At 34.1% G+C, this 25,959-nt stretch overlaps 1 protein-coding gene and 1 non-coding gene across 2 annotated transcripts in view; both read left to right on the forward strand.

The window, feature by feature from the left end:
* The window catches only part of EPHA6 (EPH receptor A6), an 827,849-nt gene that overhangs the window by 135,233 nt on the left and 666,657 nt on the right, over positions 1–25,959 (forward strand). The gene's annotated exons all lie outside the window — the stretch shown is intronic.
* On the forward strand, positions 464–652 carry LOC123323262. Its single transcript, XR_006539310.1, has one exon. It is a non-coding gene; the product is annotated as a U2 spliceosomal RNA (small nuclear RNA).

Below are 25,959 nucleotides of genomic sequence, written 5' to 3' on the forward strand. Positions count from 1 at the left end.
AAAATATCAAGCTGTTATTAATCCATTATACTAGAGTTTGAGGTTAAATGATTATAAAAATGTATATCAACTTTTTCAAGCACTTGTATATATACTACATAAATGGCAGTAGGTAGTTTCTATATGCTCTTTTTTCTATACCTCAAGCTCTATATTTATTATTGCCCTTGATTCCAAGTGAAAGTTTAAAGGTAATTAAATATTCATATAATGTTGTTAATTCTCCATACCTAGGAGGACTCTGGAGAGATAGGTGAGTGAGGTAGCAAAACGACCTTAAAAGGGCATTTTTTAAAGACTAATCTCAAAACCTAAATTTCAGATTTTGTATATTTTGAAATATAATGAATCTCCACTCAGATTATTGAAATGCATTGCAATAAAGAGGGATGATAGTAATTCCATGACTAGAGGTTGCACATTGTAATTGTAACTGATGTATTTTTTTTAAAAAACATAGTCAATTGCTTCTTGGCCTTTTGGCTAAATCAAATGTAGTATCTGTTATTATCAGCTTGATATCTGATATGTCCTCTATCTGAAGATAATATGTAAATGGATTTTTGGCGCAGGGAGGTGGAATATTGGCTTGCTCCATCCACTCCCTTCCATCGACCGGTATTGCGGTACTTCCAGGAATGGTGCACCTCTGCACCACACACACATAAGGCACAGTCAAGACTTTTAAAAGATATAGTCACTTAGAAGTAATCAAAAGATATGTAAATGAAGAATGGGAAACATACTTCAACTATAGGAACATAATAAATGAAGTTAATTTTTAAGTAAAAGATATAAGAAAAGCAATAGTTATACCACTGACAGTTTAATTCTGAAATGATGAGTGCACAAAAAGTAGGAATTATCTTTGCATGTGTATAAGAGCTAATGTTATAATCGTATATATTTACATGCCTGCTCAATCCAAGCATGACACTTCTAAAGTTTAAGACATCTTTCTAATTGTTTATAGTTCTCTCTCCAACTTTTTCACAGAAAAATCTATACTCGGTTTATAGCCTTTATCATATTTGCCTTGTATTACAGTTATTATTTCAGGGAAGTGTGCTTTGTTGTTCTTATTCTTCTTTCCTTAGTATTCAGTTGTAAACTCCTTGGTAGAAGTGATCGTATCTCAATATATCATTGTTTCTGTCTCCTATGAGGTTTGATAAATTGATTTTAAAATATTAATTACACAGGAAGTTTGTTGATAGAACTAAATGTACAAAGACATTAAAAAAAAATACTTGGTGGGGCACCTGGGTGAATCAGTCGGTTAAGTTGTCTGACTTGATTTTGGCTCAGGTCATGATTTCAGGGGTTGTGAGATTGAGCCCCACATTGTGCTCCACACTGGGTTGGGTGTGGAACCTGCTTAAGATTCTCTCTCTCCCTCTCTTCTTCCCTCTCTTCCCTTGCTAAAACAAAAACAAACAAACAAAAAAATCTTGGCAAAAAGATATGCTTCATAGATAAAATAGGCTATTGGTTCCTAACACTTTGTATTTATTAATTTCAGAAGCATTTATAAATCCATCTACCTGGAAACTGTAAAGCAACTTTGGCATATGAGGCTATCTTTTCTTAATGGCCTAACACATTGCTAATTTGGACAGACTAGAATGGTGGTCCAAATCCTATTTTAAAAAATTCTAACTTTTTCACGTTGCATTGAGTAAAGACTCAATGAGAATGAACTGATTAGTTATCAGTCTAAATAAAATAAGCAATAATAAACATAACCCTAAAGTAAGGAATAGCATGGAGTCCTTTATTTTTTATAAATGAGAGCACTGCTAACAAATTTAGCTGCTCTAAGTTCTGTACAGTATGCATCACCAAAACTGAAAAGAGACAGGCAACAAATGTTAAGATAAAAATGGACCAAGAACAAAATTTTCTAAGAGATTGAGATAGAGGAAAAACGTCATTAATCCTGTTAATAAATAATTTTAATTGAAGTGGTAAACATATTTTTTTTTCAGTCAAGAAGAAAGGGTCATCAATACATCAGATTTAGGAGTTCAGGGCGCCTGGGTGGCTCAGTTGGTTAAGCGACTGCCTTCGGCTCAGGTCATGATCCTGGAGTCCCTGGATCGAGTCCTGCATCGGGCTCCCTGCTCGGCAGGGAGTCTGCTTCTCCCTCTGACCCTCCCCCCTCTCATGTACTCGCTCTCTCTCATTCTCTCTCTCTCAAATAAATAAATAAAATCTTTAAAAAAAAAGTTTTAGGAGTTCATAGTGACAGGTGAAGTTGAGCAATAGCTCTATAAATAACTAGTCCCAATAAATGAAGCAAATCTCTGGAGGGACTGTAAGAAAGGATTCTAGTCCTTTAAAAAGGATCTGGGGTGTAAGAGATAATTTAGTTCAAACCTCTCATTCTGTCTCATAGTAGAGACTGTATATCTTTATGTGAAGTATACATATAAGTGTCTCTACATATACACACATATGTATGCATACATACATCATATGAAAATTGTAGAGGAAAGATGAGCTAGCAGCCTATATTTTCCTGGGGAATAAACTATAAAAATTAACTATTAAATGAAAATAAAGGAAATAACAAAAGTGAATTTAAGATTTTGGAAGTTATCATTGAAATGTAAGAAAGGTGAATTATGCAATTCATGATACATGTTCTCTAATATTAATAGTATTAATCTAATGCATCATCAATTATATTATATACATCAGCATATAAATATGCTGCCATATGTTCATCCCCCTTCAGGTACTACACGTTTCTCTAAAAAAATTTCCTTGAAAAATTATCTATACGTTGTCTTCATTACTTCTCCATGCAAGGGCTGTCTGTATTCCCCATCTTTTCTCACAAAAGCATTCCACTTTTGTCCAACTGTTCTGCCAAAACAACCCAGCTCAAGATCATATGCTCACATTGTCAAATTTAGAAGTCAATTTTCAGCCTTCATTTTATTTGAATTATCAACAACATTAATCATATATATTAGCTACCTCTTTTTAGAAACAATTCTATCAGTTAGTTTCCATAACATCAGTCTATTTTGGTTCTTTTCTTATCTTTTCTATTTTCTTTGTTGATTTCTCCTCCAAGGATCAGTAATTTGATTCTCATATTGCCATTTACTCTCCATGTGGTTTTATTCAGCCTCAAGATTTTATATTAACTGAATCCTGAATATATGTTCCAACCTAGATTTCTCCTCTGAACTCAAACTTGTACATCCAGAAGTGTACCTGGTCAACTTGGATGTCTATCAGGCATCTTATATAACATATACAAATCTGAACTCCTTACTAACCCACCTCAACCTGTTCCTTCCACAGTAATCACTGTTTCACAAAAGGGAGATCCCAGTATTCCAGGACCTTTAGACAAAAACTTGGAAGGTATTTTTTTTTTTACTTCACTTTTTCTCAAACTTTATAATGGGTTCAACAGCAAATTTCTCTGGCTTTCCTTTAAAAATATATTCAGAATTTTTTTTCTTTTAAAACAAAAATTTTATTTATTTTTTTATTTAAATTCCAGTTAACATACACTATATATTATTTTCAGGTGTATAATATAGTGATTCAACACTTCCTTACAACACCTGATACTCATCATAACAAGTGTACTTGTTTATCCCCATCACGCATTTAACCCATCCCCAATCTACCTCCATTCTGGTAACCATCAATTTGTTTTCTGTAGTTAAGAGTCTGTTTCTTGATTGCTTTTTAAAACCATTACTGTAACCACTCTGGTCCATGATACTATCACCTTTCCCTTGGATTAATAAAATACCCCTAAATAGATTTTGTGATTCCATATTTACCATCTTCCCCAAGAGTCTGTTTTCCTTTATAGACTTGTGTTGTCCAGTAGGGAGCCCCAGAGCTGATGGATTCCCTGAAAGGAAATAGTCTTCACTTACCCTGTATTCTGAATTGCACATCTGGACAAATTGAATGAGCAACTAATTTGTATATGACCAAGGCTAATGAAGGTTGTATAAGCCAGATACTGGAGTTAGGACAGGTTCTCAACTTACTCTAAAAAGAATTATACATTCCTAGCCTGACAAGATAAAAATATAGATCTGTATGACTTTTGTCAGAACACTTAGCAATTCCATATTTAGTTTTCTCATCTATAAAATAACTAAAATAATGTCACCTACCTTATAGATTTTTGAGGGTTAAGTAAAAAAAAGGTAATCACTTAGTGCAGCACAAAAATACTCATGGATTTATATCTATAATCAAATGATGAAAAATATATAAATCTATAATTACTAATAAAACTGAGACATTGAAGTTGAGAACTTTAAGCATATCTTAAAGGCTGCAGAAAAGTGGAGAGCAAATTTGCAGTTATTAAAACCATTATGGTTCTGATACACAGGAAATAGTATCAGCCCCCAAAATGTATATGGAGAAAAGGAAATATGGCAAAACTGTAATAAATCAACATTTTCTCAGTAAAATTCTTCATGTGATTTTAATAAATAAAAATCTACACACGTTTTTGATAGATTATTTTTCCCAACCATTTAAAAATAAGTACAAGGGCAAAAATTGGGATTTTCATTTGCACTTTGGTAAAATACACTTCGTATGTTCTTAAAATAGATATACTCATTTAAAAATTAGGTTGTTTTATAGATCAGTTATTTTCATATGTACTTTATATGCTTTGTTTGTCCTATAAGTCATCAAGGACATTTTCTATCATTGCTACCACGCAAAAGAAACTTTTTTTTTTTTTTTGGTGACTCCAAAGTCTGTACTCTGTTACAATTCATATTTGACCTTGGTATAATTTTGGATATTTTAAAATATATTTCAAATATTAAGGATCAGTGCATTCTTTAAGCTTTAAGAAAATGTAACAGATCTTATTGATGTTACTTTGCTTCCCTGAAAGTTAGAAGAGATTAGATATCTTAAAAATCAATTAATTTTAGGGATTCCTGGGTGGCTCAGTCGGTTAAGCATCTGCCTTTAGCTCAGGTCATGATCCCAAGGTCCTGGGATCAAGTCCCACATTGGGGACTTAGCGGGGAGCCTGCTTCTCCCTCTGCCTGCCGCTCCCCGTTTGTGCTCTCTCTCTCTGACAAATAAATAAAATCTTTAAAAAATTCAATTTTAAGAAAAACCTCAACAAGCATTTAACATGTAATTATATTTTAATAAAGATGAATTAAATGAAATCATTTCATGTTGTAATTAAATTCATGGTGGAAGGAAAGTATTAATAACTGGTTAGTCATCTTTTCTCTTATCTCCAGACAGCCTCCTTGTACCACAAATTCAAGGAATTTATAGGTATCTACCAGATCCAAAATAAATGAGAATCTGGCCAGGTTACTTTTTATTAAACCAAATACCTGTACCTAATTGTTGAGATGGCTTCCTGGGTGATAAGTAACTATATTGATACATCAGAGAATCAGAGCAAGGTATAAAAGCTTAAGGGGCTCAGTGCTGATTGGTTTCCTGAAATGAGGTTGTCTTCACATACCCTGTATTGTCTTTTTGATTCTATGTCCTCAATTCTGAGTGAGTGGGATGTTTGGAAGCCCTGCCTTGGAGTCTCCTGCTATGCTGTTGCCTATTGCTGTGTATGGAATTTGGTTGTGTTCCCTATATCCTTTCATAACACTAAACAAATATGATGTTAGATGAAACTTTGGTGTTGGATTATTACTATGTCTGTTGCACTTAATTATTAATTCAAAACCAAGAACACTGCTGTTTATTTATAGGTATATACCAGGTCCTCGATAAATGAGAATCTGGCTAGGTTACTGATTGATAGAGTAGGAGTTGTAGGTGGTTTTTCACTTCTTTTAAATTTAATTATAATACAGAATTTAATTAAAATCATTAAGGTGAAAATGATAACATAAAACAAAAGTAACTACTGGTAATAAAAGATATGAAGTATATAGAAGTAATGTAGTTGATGAGAAGGTGGGCTTTGTTTTCAAAACTCTGCTCCATTATTTATTAGTTGTGTAACTTTGGGTATATCACCTAACCACTCTCTGCGTCAGTTTCTTTATTAGTAAGATTTGGTTAATAATAATTAATGACCTCATGGGATTGTTTTGAGAATTCAATGAGATATTTAATGAAGTGTGCATATAACATGCTAAATAGTATTATCTATTAGTACAGTATATGACATTAAACCTCTATAATTAATAGGGATTGCAAGAGAATGATATAGGGTTAAATAGGTAACAATTTTAATGACTTAAAAGCATTAAAAAGGAAGGAAAGAGGAATGAGGAGAATTTACTCCTGAAATTTTTTACTTAATGCAAATACAATTTTAAATTGTATTTTTTCCTTTCTCTCCTTGCTATTTAAGTATCAGTGTTTTCAGCGCTTTCTGTTCCATTTTTCCTTTACTGTTTAAACTTATTCCCCCCTGCGACATCTCATCTGTGGCTACCATAATCATAGAAGGCTAGATATTAATCAAAATATTTTCTACAGTCCTGAACTTTTATCTGAGCCCCAGTAGCATAATCCATATTGACTACTAGAAATTCAAGTCTTAACATTAAATGCTTTATGTCCACAAACTTAACAGTCTTAACACTACACTCTTTGTGTCCTTCACTTTCTAAAATAATGTCCTTTTCACTCAATGTCTTCTAACTTAATGAAGTTCTGTCTAGGCCAACCTCAGTTTTAAAGCCTTCGATGACTTGCATTATCTGAAGTTGCTCTATTTAACGGGCTCTGTGGATTCTTGGAAACCTAGTGTGCACCTGAATTTCCAGTTTCATATTCTTTCTTTCCAACAGCCTTATGTTCCAAACACAATTTCAATCTTAGAGCCCTGTGGGCATAATTTCTAATCTGTTTCTCTCTACCTACTAGTGATTCTCTTATTTTCTAGTTCTTGGTCTGGCTAAGACCGTTCATTCCCCAATTCACATACTGATACCATGTCTGGTCTGTGAAGCCTAGGACCTCTTAGGCAAGAGTTAATCACTGTTGATCCTAGGCTCCCATAGCATCTTGTGCAGAATGGTGGTGTAACCCTTATTGCCCTTGCTGTTCTGAGGTGTACTGACTTGTGGCTCTCTCCTTTATGAACTTGAAATTCTGTGAAGTCAAGGACTGTGCCTTTTTCTCAGCTGGTAATGTACTAATTCATGAACAAATAGCTTTAGTAATTGGATTTTTAAAATTGAAAATACTGAACAATGGAAATTAAACAGAAACAACTGATAATCATTTGTAAGAAAGAATCTTTCGAAGACACATTTGCTCCTTAATAACTAGTTATTTGTCTACTTTCACGCCTCCTGATTCTGTGACATAATTTTAAGTATTGTTTTACTGTATATGTCCAAGTTGAACTTTATTCACTTTTCATTACTTTACTTTTCTAAAGATTTATGAGAAAGAGCACAAGTAGGGAGAGAGGCAGAGGGAGAGGGAGACCAGTAGAATCCTTGCTGAGTGGGGAGCCCGATACAGGGCTCGTTCCCAGGACGCTAAGATCATAACCTGAGCTGAAAACAAGAGTTGGATGCTTAACCAACTGAGCCACCTAGGCGCCCCACTTTTCATTACTTTATATATGTATATTTCTGTACACATCACAATTGCCATTTTCCATTGTGATATATTATTTTTACCAATATAATTTCTACCTAGTTCTTCAGCATTAAACATTGAAATATTTTCCATTGGCATTAGTGATTTAAGAGAGGTGGTATTGACTAATTACAATTTTCTTATAATTTAGCCTATGTTTATGTTTTCTTTTTATTATTCTTTGGTTATAAAGTATATTTTAGTTTTGACTTCTTAGCTTTTCTTTTTATTTAGTTAAGATCTGATATTCAGTGTTGGCAGTGACATAATAGTGAAAATAACTCATTTCTTATTCATTAATTGCTTCATTGTTTCAAATCCCATTTTCAAGAAAAAATAATAAATGCACTGGTAGAAGGCACATTTTCTTTAGCATCACCAATATCTGTCTTACAACCAGATGCTGGTTCCATACCATCTACTTTTGTATCCTGCATTAATTTTTACCTATAATTTGATTTAAATTCTTGTTCTAATATACTTTATCTCATATTTGTGATGTAAAAAAATTGAAATATGCCTTCTTTAGTTTCATTATCTTTTATTTTAATGAAGAGGAACTTACTTGATAAAGCAATAGTATTTATAAAGTACTCATTACTAACTACTCAGTTTTTAATACTTCCTAGTAAAAAGGTAAATAATTTTTAGCTGAAAGAATTCAGGTATTTAAGAGACAATCCCTGCTTATGATATAATAGATTATGAACTCAAAAATCGGCATCATCATTATCATAGCTCTGTTTTACATTGTACCTCAAAGTTTATCAATATCTTAAGTTATGGAGGTATAACACCCTCATATCAACCCTGTGAAGTCATATTTTTTCTTTATTGTATAGATACAGAATTTGAAGATTAGATAAGATTAAGTAATTAAATTTATTCAAATCACTGTGTTAAAGTCATGGGTTAAAATCACATCTTTTGATTGAAATTTCTAAGTTATAAACTCTTTCCTTTATTACAAACACAGAAAACTGTGCTGAGTACATTATAAATGCAAACTTGGTTTCATAGTCCATAGATTTATGGTAATTTAGAAAAAGAAGAGATCTCTATGACCTGGGGTAGTCGTGAAAAAGTAGCATGGTCTCTGGTAAGGAAGGAAGATTGGAATTAAAGAGTTGGTTTGCTATTTTTCAGCAATCTAGGTAACTGTGGTTTACATGGTTTGAGCTCAAGGTAGAAAAGGTTGGTAGCCCTAATTCTGGCAACCAGGGTTCTTGGAAAACTTAATCCTTTTTTATTACCCAAGCTGACTGAGTACTTGTCCCATTCTTCCATGCTATACCAGGAAGAGACTCATCGCTTAGCTTCCCCTCATTACCCCCATCCAGACAAGAAGGGGAGCTAGTTATGGTTGGAGCCTTGTGTTGAATAACCTGATAAGCACCACTGAGCACAGTGACGCACACATAATAGATACGTTTTCTAAACTTACTTTCTATTTAGTATCAGGGTCAGTATTTGAATTCAGGATTTTCTGTATTTTCCGTAGCCTATATTTTTCACCATACCAAGTAACTTAGGTTTGCCATACTTTGTTGTATGCCAACCAAATACTTAATTTTTTTAATGAGAAATTGCATTTGGAAACCCAATTTAGTATTTATATCTTTGAAAAATAAAGTACAAATTTTACATTTTAAATGTTTTAATCACTATCTATTGAGAAGTTGATTAGTAAATCATTTAGTATTTATGTTATTGAAAATTACAAGTGAATTATCAGAGCTATAGTCACCTCTAATTTAAAGACTCGTGTTATCATCTCTCCTTTCTTTCACTACAGAAGCAATTTTAAAATAGTTTTTTTAATATATTTACAACTTTATTTTACAATGCAGTATTTCATAAAGTGGCTGTATTAATTTACATTTTACCAACAATGGATAAGAGTGTCTGTTACTTCACATTTTTATACATAGCTTTATATCTTCACATCACATGTAATAATAATTAATTTGACTACTTAACTTTTACCAGGCCAGTGGATGTAAAAAAAATAATTTCAGGGTATTTTTAATTTGCATTTCCTGTTCATTTATGAGAGTGAGTTTCTTTTCATATTTATTAGCCATTCTTTTTTCCTTTTTTGTTCAAGTATTTTGCTCCTCTTTTCATTTTATGTTTTCTTTTTCTTGTCGAATTTTGAGAATTCATTTTATATGTTCTGATATGTATTCTGAACATATTTATTATTACATATGTTGTAAGTACTTAAAGTTTATAATTTGTCTTGTCACTTTGTAGTATCTTCAAAATAGAAGCTTTATGTTTAATGTAATCATATATACATTTTTCCACTTTTGTATTTGTATTTCTTTTTTTTAAGATTTTATTTATTTATTTGAGAGAGAGAATGAGAACACGAGTCAGGGAGAGGAACAGAGGGAGAGAGAAAGAGAGAGAGAGAGGAGGGAGAGAAGCAGACTCCCCGCTGAGCAGGAAGCTTGACTGGAAGCTCCATCCTGGGACCCAGAGATCATGACTGGAGCCAAAGGCAAATAATTAACAAACTTAGCCACCCAGGCACCCCTGTATTTGTATTACTTACAGAAATTATACATATTAGCAATAAAATAAATAATAGCAAAGTCCATGAAGTAAAATATGAAGTTTTTGGCTTCTACTTGCTCTCTTAAAGGACGTTAACTACTTCCTTAGTGTTAACTCCTAATTAAAACTTGGTATTGTTGACACAAAATGAACAAACCTTTCAGAATTAAAAAAAAGAGAGCGAAAGAGAGAGAGAGCTTTATTCCAGCCCAAGTTAGGACAGCTGCCTGGGATACACAATTTTCACAAATAAGAGAGTGCTCCAGTAAGGGAACATTTTGCAAGGTTATATACATTTTTTACATAAAAAGTTATAAATTAACTTTTCGGAAAGTTGAGACCTTATCTTAAGTTTCTAGTATATGCAGGCTGTATGACTTTAATCTTATGGGAGGCAGGAAAGTTTCTTACTTTTTCTTATCTTTTCTGTTCAGAATGCTCCTTTTGGTTACTTTCTTTAAGCAGATTTACAGTCTGCTTGGGGCAGAAATAGAGCCCATGGTTTGAGGTTTCAGGTAGTCATTTTGACCTTGCTAAATGTTAAAGTATAGCTTCCCTGGGAACCCAGAAGCAAGGCCTACAATTCAAAGTTGAAAATTTCCCTTATCAGTATCTATCTTTCCAGGCCTTTAAAAAAAAAATTAAAATGGTCCAGTTCTACAAATTTTTTATGCAGGTTTGTTTGATCTCACTTGATAATACATCATAAGCAACCTTCTATATTAGCATGTGCTGACCTATCTCATACTTGCCATTCCCTTTTTCTCTTATACCCCACCCCATATCCAAATCATTAGCAAGTCCTATCAGGTCAGCCTTAAAATATATCTGGTATCATTACATTTACTGCTGCTATTTTAGTCTAGAGACTATCTCCTCTCACTTGAACTATTTTAATAGCATATTAACTGATGTCCCTCCGTCACTTGCCTTCTGCAGCCTATTATCCAGATAGCAACCAGAATGACCCACTTAAAATATAAGCCAGATCTCATCATTCCTCATGACAAAACCTTCCAGTCATTTGAAATCTTATTAAGAGCAAAAGTCAAAATCCTCACTATAGCCTGCTTGAGTCTTAGTGATCTTTCTTCTCAGCTATCTCTTTGAACTCATTTCTTAACCTCTGCCACCCTTACACACTGAACTCTAGTCACACTGGCCCCTTGCTGTTTCTCAAATAAGTTGCACTTGCTCCCAACTCGTGCCCTTTGATCTATTTCCTCTTCCTTTAATGCTCTTCCCCCATATTTCTTCTTGTCTTGCCCCCTCAGTTAAGTTTCAGATATCACTTGATTATCTTCTATAAAAGAACACCTGTCTTGTTCACTCACAGCTCCCTTACCTTACTTCATTTTATTTTTCTCTATAGCACTTTTCACCAGTGGTATTTCATAATGTTTCTTCTTAATTTTCTTTAAAACAAGGTATCACCTGATAAATATTCTGTGAAAGCAGAGAGTTTGTCTTACATTTTCATTTGCCACATGACACGTTCTTAATAAATATTTATTGAATGAATTATTGAATGATTTGAATGATGAATGAGCTTAACAACTCTATGTAAAGTATAGATCAACCATTATTTACCCATTGACCTATTGTAGATATTTCGTTTGTCTCTAATTTTTCACTAATAGCAATACTTTTCAGTGAACATTCTTGTATTTCTATGGCATATTTCTAAAAGTAGACATATTGTATCAAAGGGTATAAAAATTTAAATTTGATGTGTGCTGACAAGGTGACCTTCAAAAAGATGGATTATATGTATCTTTACAATACTGTTTTTATCCATGGACCTGCTATATCTGTTACATTTATTCAGGCTCCCATGTATTTTAATGAGTTTTATTCATAAATGTGAATAGACTTCGTATTTATTCATTCTGTTTATGGTTTTTCAGTGTCTATGCAGGAAATACTTAAGGTATTTAGTACTGCATATTTTCCAAGGAGGCAGAAGGGAAGCAGTTTTTTTTTATGTGAAAAATTTTCACTTAATTTGCGGAAGTTAAGATTGGTTCAGTTTAATACTTGTTATCAGTATTCCCAGCCTTTTTTTTTTTTTTTTTGAACTCATTTTTGGTAAACTTCAAGATTAATGGCAAAAGGAATATGTGACCTAAGAAAAAGATATTATGATGTGTATTTATAGAAGCAGGCAGAAATTTTAAGAAATAAGGATCAAGGTTGGCACTTTTTATTGAATAATCTTTATTTTAACCATCACAGAATTCGATGATTGAAAAGGGTATATAATGAACAACACTCATCTTATTATCCATATTAGTAAATCTAGTATTTACCACCTTCTTACACATTATGCTAATGACTTTTCAGTTGGATGCATTTTAATTAAAATATAGGAGTCACTCGAAAAGTGTTACAAGTAAGAGCAAATACAAACTGTGCTTGTGTGATATGAAAAATGCTTTGAAGAAATCAGCTGAAGAATCATTTGCTGGTAGCTCTAAGGGATAAAAATGTTTAAAACACATGCTTTTCTCATAGTTATATGAATCAGTATTCAGTAGGAAATGGGGTAAACATGTCCTCTACATTTCTGAGCAAATGTTTTAGCAGGTTAGTGTCAAAGGTTGCTAAATGGAAAAATGAACATGAAAATAAATTTTAGAGCCTTATTCAACACATATGCATTTCTTTACAAGTGTCTTCCTAAACCTTCTAAAGAAGTAACAATTCATACACACAGAAATGACTTAGAGATTGGTAATTAGAAATAAAATTTCTCTCCTCAAAGGTTATTAAGAAACTGCTAATAAGAGGTGATAGTAACTAATGTTGATGAGTGTATCAGAGTTTAAACATATTTAGATAGTTATGACCCATTGAAATGACTAGACGGCTTCGAACCCAGCTTAACTAAAATGAATACAAATAATGCACTTAGCCCAAAGCTGGAAAATAACTATCAGGTTTTTGAGGTTCTGGGAAGAAATCTGATGGATTCTGTTGCCTTTTTTTATTCCTTCTAGCTGAGTGTTATGACTTTGGAATGAAAAGATACGTTAAGTAAACAGCAGGTTACAGAGTTTAGGATTCTATACAAAGGGGTTCTTGGCAAGCTAGACTACACATTTTGCAAAGATCTGAATGAATTAATTGGCAGGAGAATTTTCCCTGTGATAAGGAAGGCATTAAGATAAAATTTAATAAAAAGGAAGAAAAAGTTGTCCAGATAATTCCAGATACCCAGTATAAGAGAGAAAATAAAGGGTGGAGAAAATTTGAATCACAGTGATGAGAAAAGTAAGAACTGAATGAAATAAAATACTTACAGACTTAACTGTCAGTATATTGAACAGAGCAGGAATACTGTGCAGAGTGATTTGGAAAATAACAAGGAGTCATTAATAGGATTTTGGATAACAGCAATGCAGTGGCATTGGGGAATCAAAACTTATGACCCAAAAGGGAGAGAAATCTCTGAGGTTGTAGAGTATTTGGAGAATATAAAAAGGAAAAAAATAAGTTTTGGCAATGTTGAATGGCTAAGGACATTACCATAATATACACAGAGGTTTTCAATTTAATTTTGAAAATTTGAACCAAATAAAGATACAAAATGGGCCTTTATCTTATGAATCTTTTCATACATGCAGAACCATGTTTTACTTAATTTTAATGAAATCTCCTATTTCACAATGTAAAGAATCTGTAACTGGGAATGCATCATGGACTTGAGAACCTTGTAGCTACAAAGAATAATAGAAGTTAATAAATTTTAATCCCTTGTTAAATTCCTGTCAACATAGCAGAAAAAGTGTTGTGAAAATAATGGAATCTTTGGAAGTAAATAATAAGTTACATTGGAATTTTCACTAGTTAAATAAAACAAAGGGGTTGGAAAAAGTAACAATTTATTTCTGTTAATTTTTATTTAAACAAAACTCTAATGATGCACATGCCTGGGATCTCCCCTAAAACTGTGCTACTGCACAACAAAAAGTAGAGAAGATGTAATAAACCTATGCCTCATAGCAACTAGTTTAAGACAGTCTGAAATCTCAGCAGTGGGGCTTTATAAGTCTGTATTCTGTTGTTCTCCAATAATGTGACTCATCTACTCACTGAATATTAGATTTCTCCATTCTCTACTATTATGTTTCCTTTAAGATTTTGATTTTTTAAGTTTGGATATTTGGTAGTTCACGGACTTTAGAATATGTGACTCAACTTCTATAAGACTTTATCTCCTTATATGTAAAATGTAGATAATAATATTATCCCCCTCGTAAGATTTTTGTGAGGACTAAAGATGATATTGCATGTAAAGTCTTAACACAATGGGTGTGCTCATTCAATAAATATGGTAATAATATTGATCAATACTTTAATAATATTGGTAATGGTATTTATTGAATGATTTAGATTTTCCGGTACTGGCATTTTGCATGGCATTCTTACTATATGTTTGTTGGATGGAGAGATGGATGATAATGGATGATTAAAATGAAGTATACATTGTTATTTCTCTTGTGAAAATTCAGTCTTCATATTCATATTGATGAGTTTCCCCCAATAATTGTTTTATTTATTTTTTTAAAGATTTTATTTATTTATTTGACAGAGAGAGACACAGTGAGAGAGGGAATACAAGCAGGGGGAGTCGGAGAGGGAGAAGCAGGCCCCCCACTGAGCAGGGAGCCCGATGCGGGGCTCGATCCCAGGACCCAGGTATCACGACCTGAGCCGAAGGCAGACGCTTAACGACTGAGCCACCCAGATGCCCCTGTTTTATATTTTTAAAGGGTCATTTTTGCTCCACTATGATTACTAAATGGATCATGAAGGGGCAAAAGTAAATGTAGGGAACTAGTTGGATGACAATTCAATAGCACCTGTAAGAAATGAGGATGGTTTGAACTAAGTTGTTGGCAACACAGATGGAGAAAAAGTGGTGTATGTTGAATATGTTTGGAAAGTAAAGCTAATGTGACTAGTTGTCAAATTGTGTGTCAAATATGAGAGGAAAAAATAAGTGAAGGATCACTCCTAAACTTTTGTCCTCACTACCTATAGATTGTGGTTGCATTTGCTAAGATGAGTGAGACTGGCAGAGGAGCAGAAGGGTGGAAGGGTGGAAGGGTAAAACCAAGAGTTCTGTTTCAACATGTTTTGTGATATCTGTTAGACATCTAAGTGTTCAAAAAGGTTATTGTATATATGAGTTTGGGATTTAGTGGAGAGGTGAGAGTTCTAGATAGAAATTTGGAAATTATTGGTATGAAGATTATATTTAAAATCAGCAGACTGACTGAGATTACCTAGTGAGAGAGTGTAGACTCTAAAAAGTAGTAGGAATAACTCATGGTTTCAGTTACTCCCAGTATCTAATTCCTTCATGAACTAGACTTCCACATTGTTCTCATAGTCTTTATAATCACTCTATATCATAAACTTTCAGATTTAGTTCCAAATGCTAACTGGTCCTCCTACCCACAACCCACCCTTCATTCCATGTTTCTTAGTTCAAATTTCTAAAAAGAAATGCCTGATTGACCTACATCAACATAATAGTTCATGACAATTAAGTTAGGGGCTTACTTTCCTTCACTAACCTGGATTACTTTCCTCTAGACTGGGAACCGATATTTTCAATATATACCATGTATTAAATATTATGCTATACATTGTACATAAGTTATCTCATTAAATGATTGAAATAAGCTAATTGATAAGTACCCTTAATTTTATTACATTAAGAAATGTAGAAATTACATAAGAAATTTATTTCAAAATAAATCTCCCAGATCACAAAGCTTGTAAATTATGGAGTTGGGATTTGAAAACAAACCTAAGTTTGTTTAACATAACTCCAAAACAAACATAACTCCAAAGTCTAAATTTAAGAAGAAAAAGTTATAAGAATTTAAGTCCTGAGTTGCTTTTAGCCATGTTTATCTGTCTGTGAACAAACTCATAGACAATAAGGTAGAAAAAGCCAGTAAACAAACACTAGAGAATAGGACTGAAAATTCTAACGATATTTGAGTTTGGGAGTCCGTTCTTCCCTCCATCCCTGCCTTTTCTGTGGTGCTATAGAAACCAGTAAGTTCCACCTTTTTACTTAAGATTGTTCAATTGGACTATGTTAAATAATATAGACATGATATACAACAGAGACAGGGATGAATATTATTAAATATATTTATCAGTAAATATGTTATTTAATTAATAAAGATATAATTAATATATTGTAAAACTCATTGTTTTAAGTGTACAACTCAGTGACTTTGGTATAGTCATGGAGCTGTGCAACCATCACTACAAAGCTTAGAACACATTCATCATCACAAAGGAAACCCTCTACTCAGTAATCCCTCCTTATGCCCTTCTCAGCTCATCTCATCCCAACTTCCATCACTAGGCAAACATTCAGAAAAAAAGTTAAAATAACTATTTCATTTTGGCAAGGTTTGCAGAGATCTTAGAACCCAAACATCAACAGTCCCTGAGACAATAGTTCAAGTACAAGAAATGTCTTTGGGAGGTACCTTGGCTTTATCCATCACTGGAGGCAAGTGAGCTGTTGTATTTGTAAACCAATTTTCTAGAAACCTTTGGTTAAGGACTGCTTGGAGTGTGTGTTAATTTCCCAGAGCTTGTGGTACCCTCTCTGGTATCATAGATACTTTCCTCAAGGGACTTGGCCTGCTGTTTAGTTGATGGGCTTGGGGTATGAGAAACACTGTAGTGCAGAATGTGGGTCTGGGATAGTAACTTCACTGTCAGCACTGATATTAGCTTTGATGTGTTCTGGTCTTGAACTTCTTTGGTTTTGAAGTCCAGCAGTGCCGTCATTGGTGTCTCAGCTATCTCACATCTTGGAACATCATGATCTTTTAGCCAGTGCCACACATCCTTGTGTGTCCATTTCCTCTGGTTGCCATTCTAGCCTGGCTGCCTATTTTGACACTTAGGACAATTATGTCCACCTTTCATCTTACATTCAAGTGTTGCCATCTGTCCTCTGCTATTCCAAGTAAGCAGACCTCCAACTCCACTTTCAAGTCTGGTCTATAAATCACAACCTGAGTTTCCCAAGATAGGGCTCTCCTCGTTAGCACATTCCCTTTTGCTGGAGGGAGGTGTGTGTTTAGGGCCATCCCAGGAATATAGTCAACTGGTGGATTCTTTAGTGTTTTAATACAGCATACAGTTGTATGCTTATCTCTCAAGTTTTGATCCCCTCATCAAAACTTGGCACAGTTTTGGTCCCTCATCAAAACTTGGCACTTTTTTACTTTAGATTATTATCACTGCCTCCGCCAATTCCTGCTTCAAAGAAGTATCCTAAGATCCTGACAGCATGTAATAATGGCTCTAGGTGTCAGTAAATTCTGGGTTATAGGTGAATGGTCCCTATATCAATCAACTCTCTTTTATCTGGCCTTATGTTCTGCCCTCCCTTGTCCAATAGTCTTGAGATCCATTCCCAAGCATTGTTTCAGTATTCCTGCTTATACATACTAGCCCTTGTAGTTCTTTTGATCATTAATCCCTTCCCTCCCAATGAAGGGAGAGTACTTCTATAGTTGAGTTACACTGAGAGTTAACTGTACTTGTTGGCCTAGAAGCCTTGAAGAAGGTGAAGAGAGAGATCTTGAAGAGGGCTGGCCAGATATCTGCCTGAGATAAGGCCACGGCCTGTCTCCCAGGCAAAGGGAGGCTGTTGTCCTTTAGCAAAGGTGAAAGAGCTATTTCTTCAGGCCCACACATCCTAGGGAGATCTGGGGATTCAAGTTCTCAAATATTTCCATCCCTTTCCATTTCTGAGTCTTAGATCTTTCCATGTACTTCCTGACTTTATGCAAGAGACACAACGGGGCTGTGAATTCATTCTTCTCTGCAGTTTGGTTTCTTGCACAGTCAGATCCTAAGCTTGGTTTGCATCCTTAACTGCTTTTCTGTTGTAAGAGACTAGTGTATCTATAAATGCTATTTTTAAAAAGTCCTTTTATTTCACTCCATGCTCTGAGTTGGGTGTTGGCTGAGTTGTGCATATCATTTTTTCCAGTGCATTGATAACATTTAATTTATTGTAATTACCTTGGCTACTGCAGTGTCACTTAAATCCTGGAGATATTACATAAACTAATGCAACCCCTCCACCTTATGATATCTCAGTTCACGACAGGTAAGAATGTTAGCAATTTAGATATTCTGGAATTCCAGGGGTTGTCACTGTCCTGCTTACTGCCAATAGTGGAATCCTTGTTGCCATTTGTCCAGTGAGTAATCCATTTACTGAATCATTTTTGTACCAATTAACTTAGTTGCAGTTCCTCTATAAGCTAATGCTTATAGGTAGTTTATTTGGGATCAAAGTTTGGAAGGAAAAGTGATATAGAAGAAGGATGGTAGGAATAAAGCAATAATAAACTTTATTAAGCTAGTTAAAACCACGGATAACTGGAGCTTAATACCATTGGAACATTCAGGGAAACAGTATAAAACACATCTCAAAGCCTAAATTCAATGAGTTATTTGCTGAGGGCTTTTCCCCTAGGGATGTTAATTTGTCAGCACTTCTGACCTGGTGTGTACACAGACAGAGCTTCTGTAGTTTTGGGGAATTAAAAAAACCAATCCTCATGCACAGAGTTGATGTTAGAACATTCTGAAAGGTCAGAGGAAGTGGGCAGAACACTGACAGCATCAGCTACAGGGAAGAAGAAAAACTAAGGTTAATTAATGTCAGGGTTCAAGATGCTGGCTTAGGAAGATTCTGAACTTACTTCCTCCCACAGACACAACAAATATATAGCTACATGTGGACTAATTCCCTCTGAAAAGAACCTGAGAACTAGCTGAACACCTGCAGGACCACACCACGATGGATAGGAGAGTCAGAGACATGCTCTCACCAGAAACCTATGCTCAGTGTGGCTGCCCACAACATAGAGGGATCTCAAAAAAGAAAAACAAACAAATATAAATGGAGCTTTTCCCTAAGAAGAAAAGGTTTATGTCTCATACCAGGCACCCCAACCCTCGAGTCCTGCACCAGAGAGACGAGCCCCTGAAATGTCTCATTTTGAAAACCAACGAGGATTATGTTCAAGAAAAATGTAGTGTTGTAGGGAACAAAGATTTTTATTTTAAAGGGCTCACGTGCAGACCTGCTTATCCTGGGACATAGAACAAAAAGCAGCAGTTTGGCAAGAGCCTACACCATAGGTGAAGGAGATTTACTTGCTAAACTTAAAGTATCTGCTAGAGGAGCACAAGTCTGTTGGAAGTTTCTCTGAGGATGGAACACTGGTAGATGCTGTTTTTATAGTCTCCCTCTACCTTGCTGGCACCAGCACTGGCAGGCATCATTTTTTTTTACCCTCCTAACTGCCTAATAGCACTGCATGAACAGCCCGACCCCTACCCCCACCCTACTTGTGCTGCCCTGAAAGACACAAAGGCTTACCCCTAACCTCTCCATACAACTTGCACAGCCCAGGCAGATATAGCAGGTGAGCAGCCCTGCCTCTCCCCACCACCACCACCACTCTTACAACCCTGCCCAAGCCAATGGGCATATGCAGCCACTCAGGAAATGTCCTTTGAGTGCTAGGCTTGGGTTGCCAAGGAGGATTGTGATTTTGGACTCCATGGGTCTGAAATAATTGGGGAGACAGCTCAAGAGACAATGAAGAACTAAAACAAGGTTAAATGATAAGGTGCATACCTTACATAGAGCCACTCCTTCAAGAAGAAAGAGAGATAGCTGTTGCATATAATACACGGAAGCATAGAGAATCAAGCAAATTGAGGAAACAAATGAACATGTTGCAGATGAAGGAAGAAGAATAAAACTACACACACATACACACAGAGACACACACACACACACACATAGAATTAAAAAAACCCTTAATTAAACAGATAAGTAATTTACCTTGTAAAGAGTTCAGAGTATAAAGTTCACTGAAGTTGGGAGAAGAATGGATGAACACACTGAACACTTAAACAGAGGGATAGAAACAGCAGGCTAGATGATGCAGAACAGTAGATCAGTGACTTGGAAGACAGGATAGTGGAAATCACTCAAATAGAGAAGAAAAAAAAGAATTTAAAAAAAATGAGGATAGCTTAGAGATCGTGGGACTAAAACAAGTGTACTAACATTTGCATCATAAGGGTCCCAAAAGAATGAGAAGAGATAGATAAAGGGGCAGAAAACTTATTAGAAGAACTAATGGCTGAAAACTTCTCTAACCTGGGAAGGAAACAGATATCCAGTCCAAGAACCAAAGAGAGTCCTAAACAAGATGAACCCAAAGAGATCCAACCAAGTCATATTATAATTAAAATGTCAAAATTTACCAAGATCTTAAAAGCAGCAAAGGAAAACAACTGGTTGTATACAAGGAAAACCCCATAAGATCATGACCTGATTTTTCAGCAGAAACTTTGAAGGCCAGAAGAAAGTGGTATGATACATTCAAAGTGCTGAAAGGAAAAAAAAAAAAATTCCAACCAGAATACTCTACCTGGGAAGATTATCATTCAGAAATGAAGGAAAGATAAAGAGTTCCTTAGACAAGTAAGAGCTAAGGGAGTTATTAAAAGGACTTCCTTAAGCTAAAAAGAAAAGTCCCTAAAGAGAAATAAAAAAATTTATGAGCGAAAAGAAATCTCACTTCAAAAGGTAAAAAAAACAGTGAGGGTAGTAGACTAACCATTTATAAACCTAATATGAAGGTTAAAAGATGAAACTAGTAAAATCAACTGTAAGTACAATAATTTGGTAAGGGATACACAAAATAAAAAGATGTAAAAGATGACATCAAAAATAAAACACATGGAGGGGGATGGAATAAAAATGTAGTACTTTCAGAATGTGGTTGAACTTAAGTGCTATTAAAATAGACTACTATCTATAGGTTATTATATAGGAATCTCGTAGTAACCACAAACCAAAAACCTTTAATAGATATACACAAAAAATGAGAAAGGAATCTAAACATAATACCAAAGAAAGTCATTAAACCACAGAGACAAAAAGAAAGGAACAGAGAAAAACTAAAAATACAACCAGAAAACAGTTAACAAAATGGCAATAAGTACATGCCTGTTAATAATTATCTTAAATATAAATGGACTACATGCTCTAATAAAAAGACATAGGGTGGCTGAATGGATGAAAAACAAGACCCATCCGTATGTTTCCTACAGGAGACTTATTTTAGATCTTAAAGACATACACAGACTGAAAGTAGAGAGGTGGAAAATGATATTCTATGCAAAAGGAAACCAAAAAAATGGGGTAGAAATAACTATATCAGACAAAATAGATTTTAAAACAAAGACTATAACACAAGACAATAAAGAATATTACATAAAGGCATTAATTCAACAAGAGAATATAACATTTGTAAGTATTTATGCACTCAACATAGGAGCACCTAAATATATAAAACAATTATTAACAGACTTTCAGGGAGAAATTGACAGCATTACAATAATAGTAGGTGACTTTAATACCCACTGATGTCAATGGATAAGTCATCTAGACAGAAAATCAATACGGAAATATCAGCCTTAAACAACACATCAGACCAGACGGACCTAATAGTTATATACAGAACATTCTGTCCAAAAGCAGCAGAATACATATTCTTTTCAGAACGTTCTCTAGGACTGATCAGATGTTAGGCCACAAAATAAGTCTCAATAAATTTAAGAAGATTTAAATTATATTAAGCATCTTTTCTGGCCACAATGTTATGAAACTAGAAATCAATTACAAAGAAGGAAATTGGGGGAAAAAATCAAACACTTGGAAACTAAACAGTATGCTGCTAAATGACCAGTGAGTTAATGAAGATATCAAAGAGGAGATCAACAAATATCTTGAGAAATGTAAATGGAAACACAACATTCCAAACTCTATGCATGCAGCAAAGGAAGTCCTAAGAGGAAAGTTCATAGTGATACAGGACTACTTCAAGAAGTAAGAAAGATCTCAAATACACAATCTAACTTTACACCTAAAGGAACTAGAAAAAGAAAAAAATGAAGTCCAAAGTTACTGGAAGGAAGGATATAATAAATGCCAGAATGGAAATAAATGGAATAGAGACTCAAAAAACAGTAGAAAAGATGAATGAAACTAAGAGCTGGTTCTTTGAAAAGATAAACAAAATTGACAAACCTTTAGCCAGACTCATCAAGAAAAAAAGAGAGGGCCCAAATACATAAAATCAGAGATGAAAAAGAAGTTAAAACTAATAAAGGAACACAAAGGATCATAAGAGACTACTGCAGACAGTTTTACACCAACAAATTGGAAAACCTAAAAAAAAAATGAATAAATTCCTGGAAACACACAGTCTTCTAAAACTGAATCATAAAGAAATAGAAAATCTGAATAGACCAAATACTAGTAATGAAATTGAATCAGTAATAAAAAAATCTTCTAACAAATGAAAGTCCAGGACCAGATGGCTTCACAGGTGAATTTTGCCAAAAATTCAAAGATTTAATACCTATCTGTCTTAAATTGGTGTGAAAAAGTTAAAGACTCATTTTTCAGTGTCAGCATTGTGCTTTATAAAAAAGGAACTTACAGGCCAATATCTCAGATGAACATAGATACAGAAAATCCCAAGATATTTGCAAACCAAATTCAAAACTATATTCAACAATACATTTAACCCAATACCATGATCAGGTGGTATTTATTCCAGGGATGTAAGAATGGTTCAACATCTGCAAATTAACCAACATGATATACCACATAAACAAAGGAAGGGTAAAAATCATATGATTATCTAAATAGATGCAGAAAAAGCATTTGACAAAATTCAACAGCCATTTATAATAAAAACTCTCAATAAAGTGGGTTTGGACAGAATGTACCACAACATAATAAAAGCTGTATATGACAAACCCACAGCTAATAACATCAAGCTCAAAGATGAAAGCTGAAAGTTTTTTCTCTAAGATCAGGAACAAGACAAGGTTGCCTACTCTTACCACTTTTATTTAGCATAATATTGGAAATTCTATCCACAACAATTAATCGAAAGAAATAAAAGGCATCTAAATTGGGAAGGAAGAAATAAAACTCACTATTTGCAGATGATTTGATAGTATATATAGAAAACCCTGAAGACTCCATCAGAAAACTTAGAACTAATAAATGAATTAAATAATATTACAGCATATACAATTAATATACACAAATCTATCATGTTTCTGTAAACTAATAAGGAACTATTGGGAAGAGAAATTAAGAAAACAATCCCATTTACAATTACAAAAAGAATAAAATACCTTGGAATAAATTTAATCAAAGAGGTGAAAGACTTGTACTTGAAAACTGTAGGACACTGATGAAAGAAAAGGGGAAAGATAAACGGTGCTCATGGTTTGAAAGAATTAATATTGTTCAAATGTTCATACTACATAAAGCAATCTACGTATTCAATCTCTATCAAAATACCAATAGTATTTTTCACAGAGCTAAAACAATAACCCTGAAGTTTGTATGGAACCACAAAAGTCTACAGATAGTCAAAGCATTTTGAGAAAGACGAACAAAGCTGGAGGTGTCATGCTCACTGATTCAAACTTTACTACAAAGCTATAGTAATGAAAACATGGTACTGGAACAGAAGCAGACCTATAGATCAATGGAACAATATGGAGAGCTCAGAAATAAACCCACACGTATATGATCAATTAATCTACAACAGAGGAGGCAAGAATATATATATAAAATAATATATAAGAAAAGACAGTCTCTTCAATAAATGGTATTGGGAAAGTGGGACGGCTTCATGCAAAAGAATGAAAATTTAAAAACTGCTATATTATACCATACACAAAAATTAACTCAAAATGGATTAAAGATTTGAAAGTAAGACCTGATAATTTATAAAATTTATAGAAGAAAACAAAGGCAGTAAGCTCCTTCACATGGGTCTTAGTGATATTTTCTGGACCAGACTCCCACAGGCAAGGTCATGAAGAGCAAAGTAAACAAATGGGACTACATCAAATTGAAAAGCCTTGGCACAGTGAAGGAAACTATCAACAAAACTAAAAGGCAGCCACCTGAATGGGAGAAAATATTTGCAAATGATGTATCTGATGAGGGGCTAATATCCAAAATATATAAAGAACTCATATAATTCAATAGCAAAAAAAATCTGATTTAAAAAAATGGGCAGAATATGAATAGACATTTTTCCAGGGAAGACAGATAACCAACAGGTACATGAGAAGATGCTCCACATCAGTAATCATTGGGGGAAATGCAAATCAAAACCACAGTCAGATATCCCCTCATACCTGTCAGATGGCTAATATTAAAACAAACAAACAAACAAAAAACCCCAACAGGAAGTAAGTTGAAGATGTGGGAACACTTGTGCACTGTCGGTGGGAATGTAAATTGATATAGGTACTATGGAAAACAGTATGGAAGTTGCTCAAAAAATCAAAAATAAAACTACCATGTGATCCAGCAATTCTACTTCCAGGTATTCATTCAAAGAACATGAAAACACAAATTTGAAAAGATATATGCACTCCTATGTTTATTGTAATGTTATTTACATAGCTAAGATATGGAAGCAGCCTAAGTGTCTTAAAGATGAATAAAGATGTGCGCACATGCATGCGCACCAGCTCTCTCTCTTTATACGTGTGTGTGTGTGTAATGGAATATTAGTCATAAAAAGAACAAAATCTTGCCATTTGCTATTTGCAGCAACATGGATGGACATTGAAGGTATTACATTAAGTGAAATAAATCATACAGGGAAAACAAATACTGTTTGATTTCACTTATATGTAGCATCTAAAAAAACAAATGAATAAGCAAAACAAAACCAGACTCGTAGATATAGAGAACAGATGTAGTTGCCAGAGGAGACAGGGGTAGGGGGTGGGAAGAATGGGTGAAGGGAATCAAGAGGTATAAATTTCTAGTTATAAGCTAAGTAAGTCATGGGGATGAAATGTATAGCATGAGGAATATGGACAATAATCCTGTTAACTTTGTATGGTGACAGATGATGACTAGACTTATGATCATTTTGTAATATGTATAAATGTTGAATTACTATGTTATACACCTGAAACCAACATAATAATGTATGTAAATTATACCTCAATAGAAAGAAAGTTAATTGACGTCAGATCTAAAGGGCATCAAATGCCTTTTAAGGAAGTATTTAGTCTTGATTTTCTTTTGAGTGAAAAAGTTACACCTATGTAGATTGGGGAACAGAGACTTAATTGGGTAGTGCAATGGAAGGGGAATGTGACATGATAATATTCCTCCTATTTTCAGTTCTGATCAGGACTTACACTCAGTTCTAATACCAAAGCCACATTAAGAAGGCTTTACTAGATAGAATAGCATTCTGAGTGTATTTCAGCAATGATATTTCCATATAAAATGAGATTCCATTCTTAAAAAAATCGGGAACTTAGAATGCAGACAAATATTCCCAAGGTTACTTTTCTGTATTCCATTGTGAAGATTCACAGAAAATTTTACCCTCACTTATTATTTATTTATTTTTATTTTGGTCCCTTTTAAATATGTTACCCTCACTTTTAAATTTAAATATCTTATTTTAGCTAAAGCAAATTGGTCTCATTCCAATAGAATCAACTTCATGTGGAGAGAGGAAACATGGTCGATACCTGTGTTTCCTAGTATACTGCATTTGCCAAAGACAAGGGACAGAAATTATATGCATAAGAAAAAACAAATGAAAAAGAAGAAAGCACTGAGGAACACATTTTGGAATAATC

This window comes from Neomonachus schauinslandi, chromosome 1, assembly GCF_002201575.2.
Source record: "Neomonachus schauinslandi chromosome 1, ASM220157v2, whole genome shotgun sequence".
Lineage (NCBI taxonomy): Eukaryota > Metazoa > Chordata > Mammalia > Carnivora > Phocidae > Neomonachus > Neomonachus schauinslandi.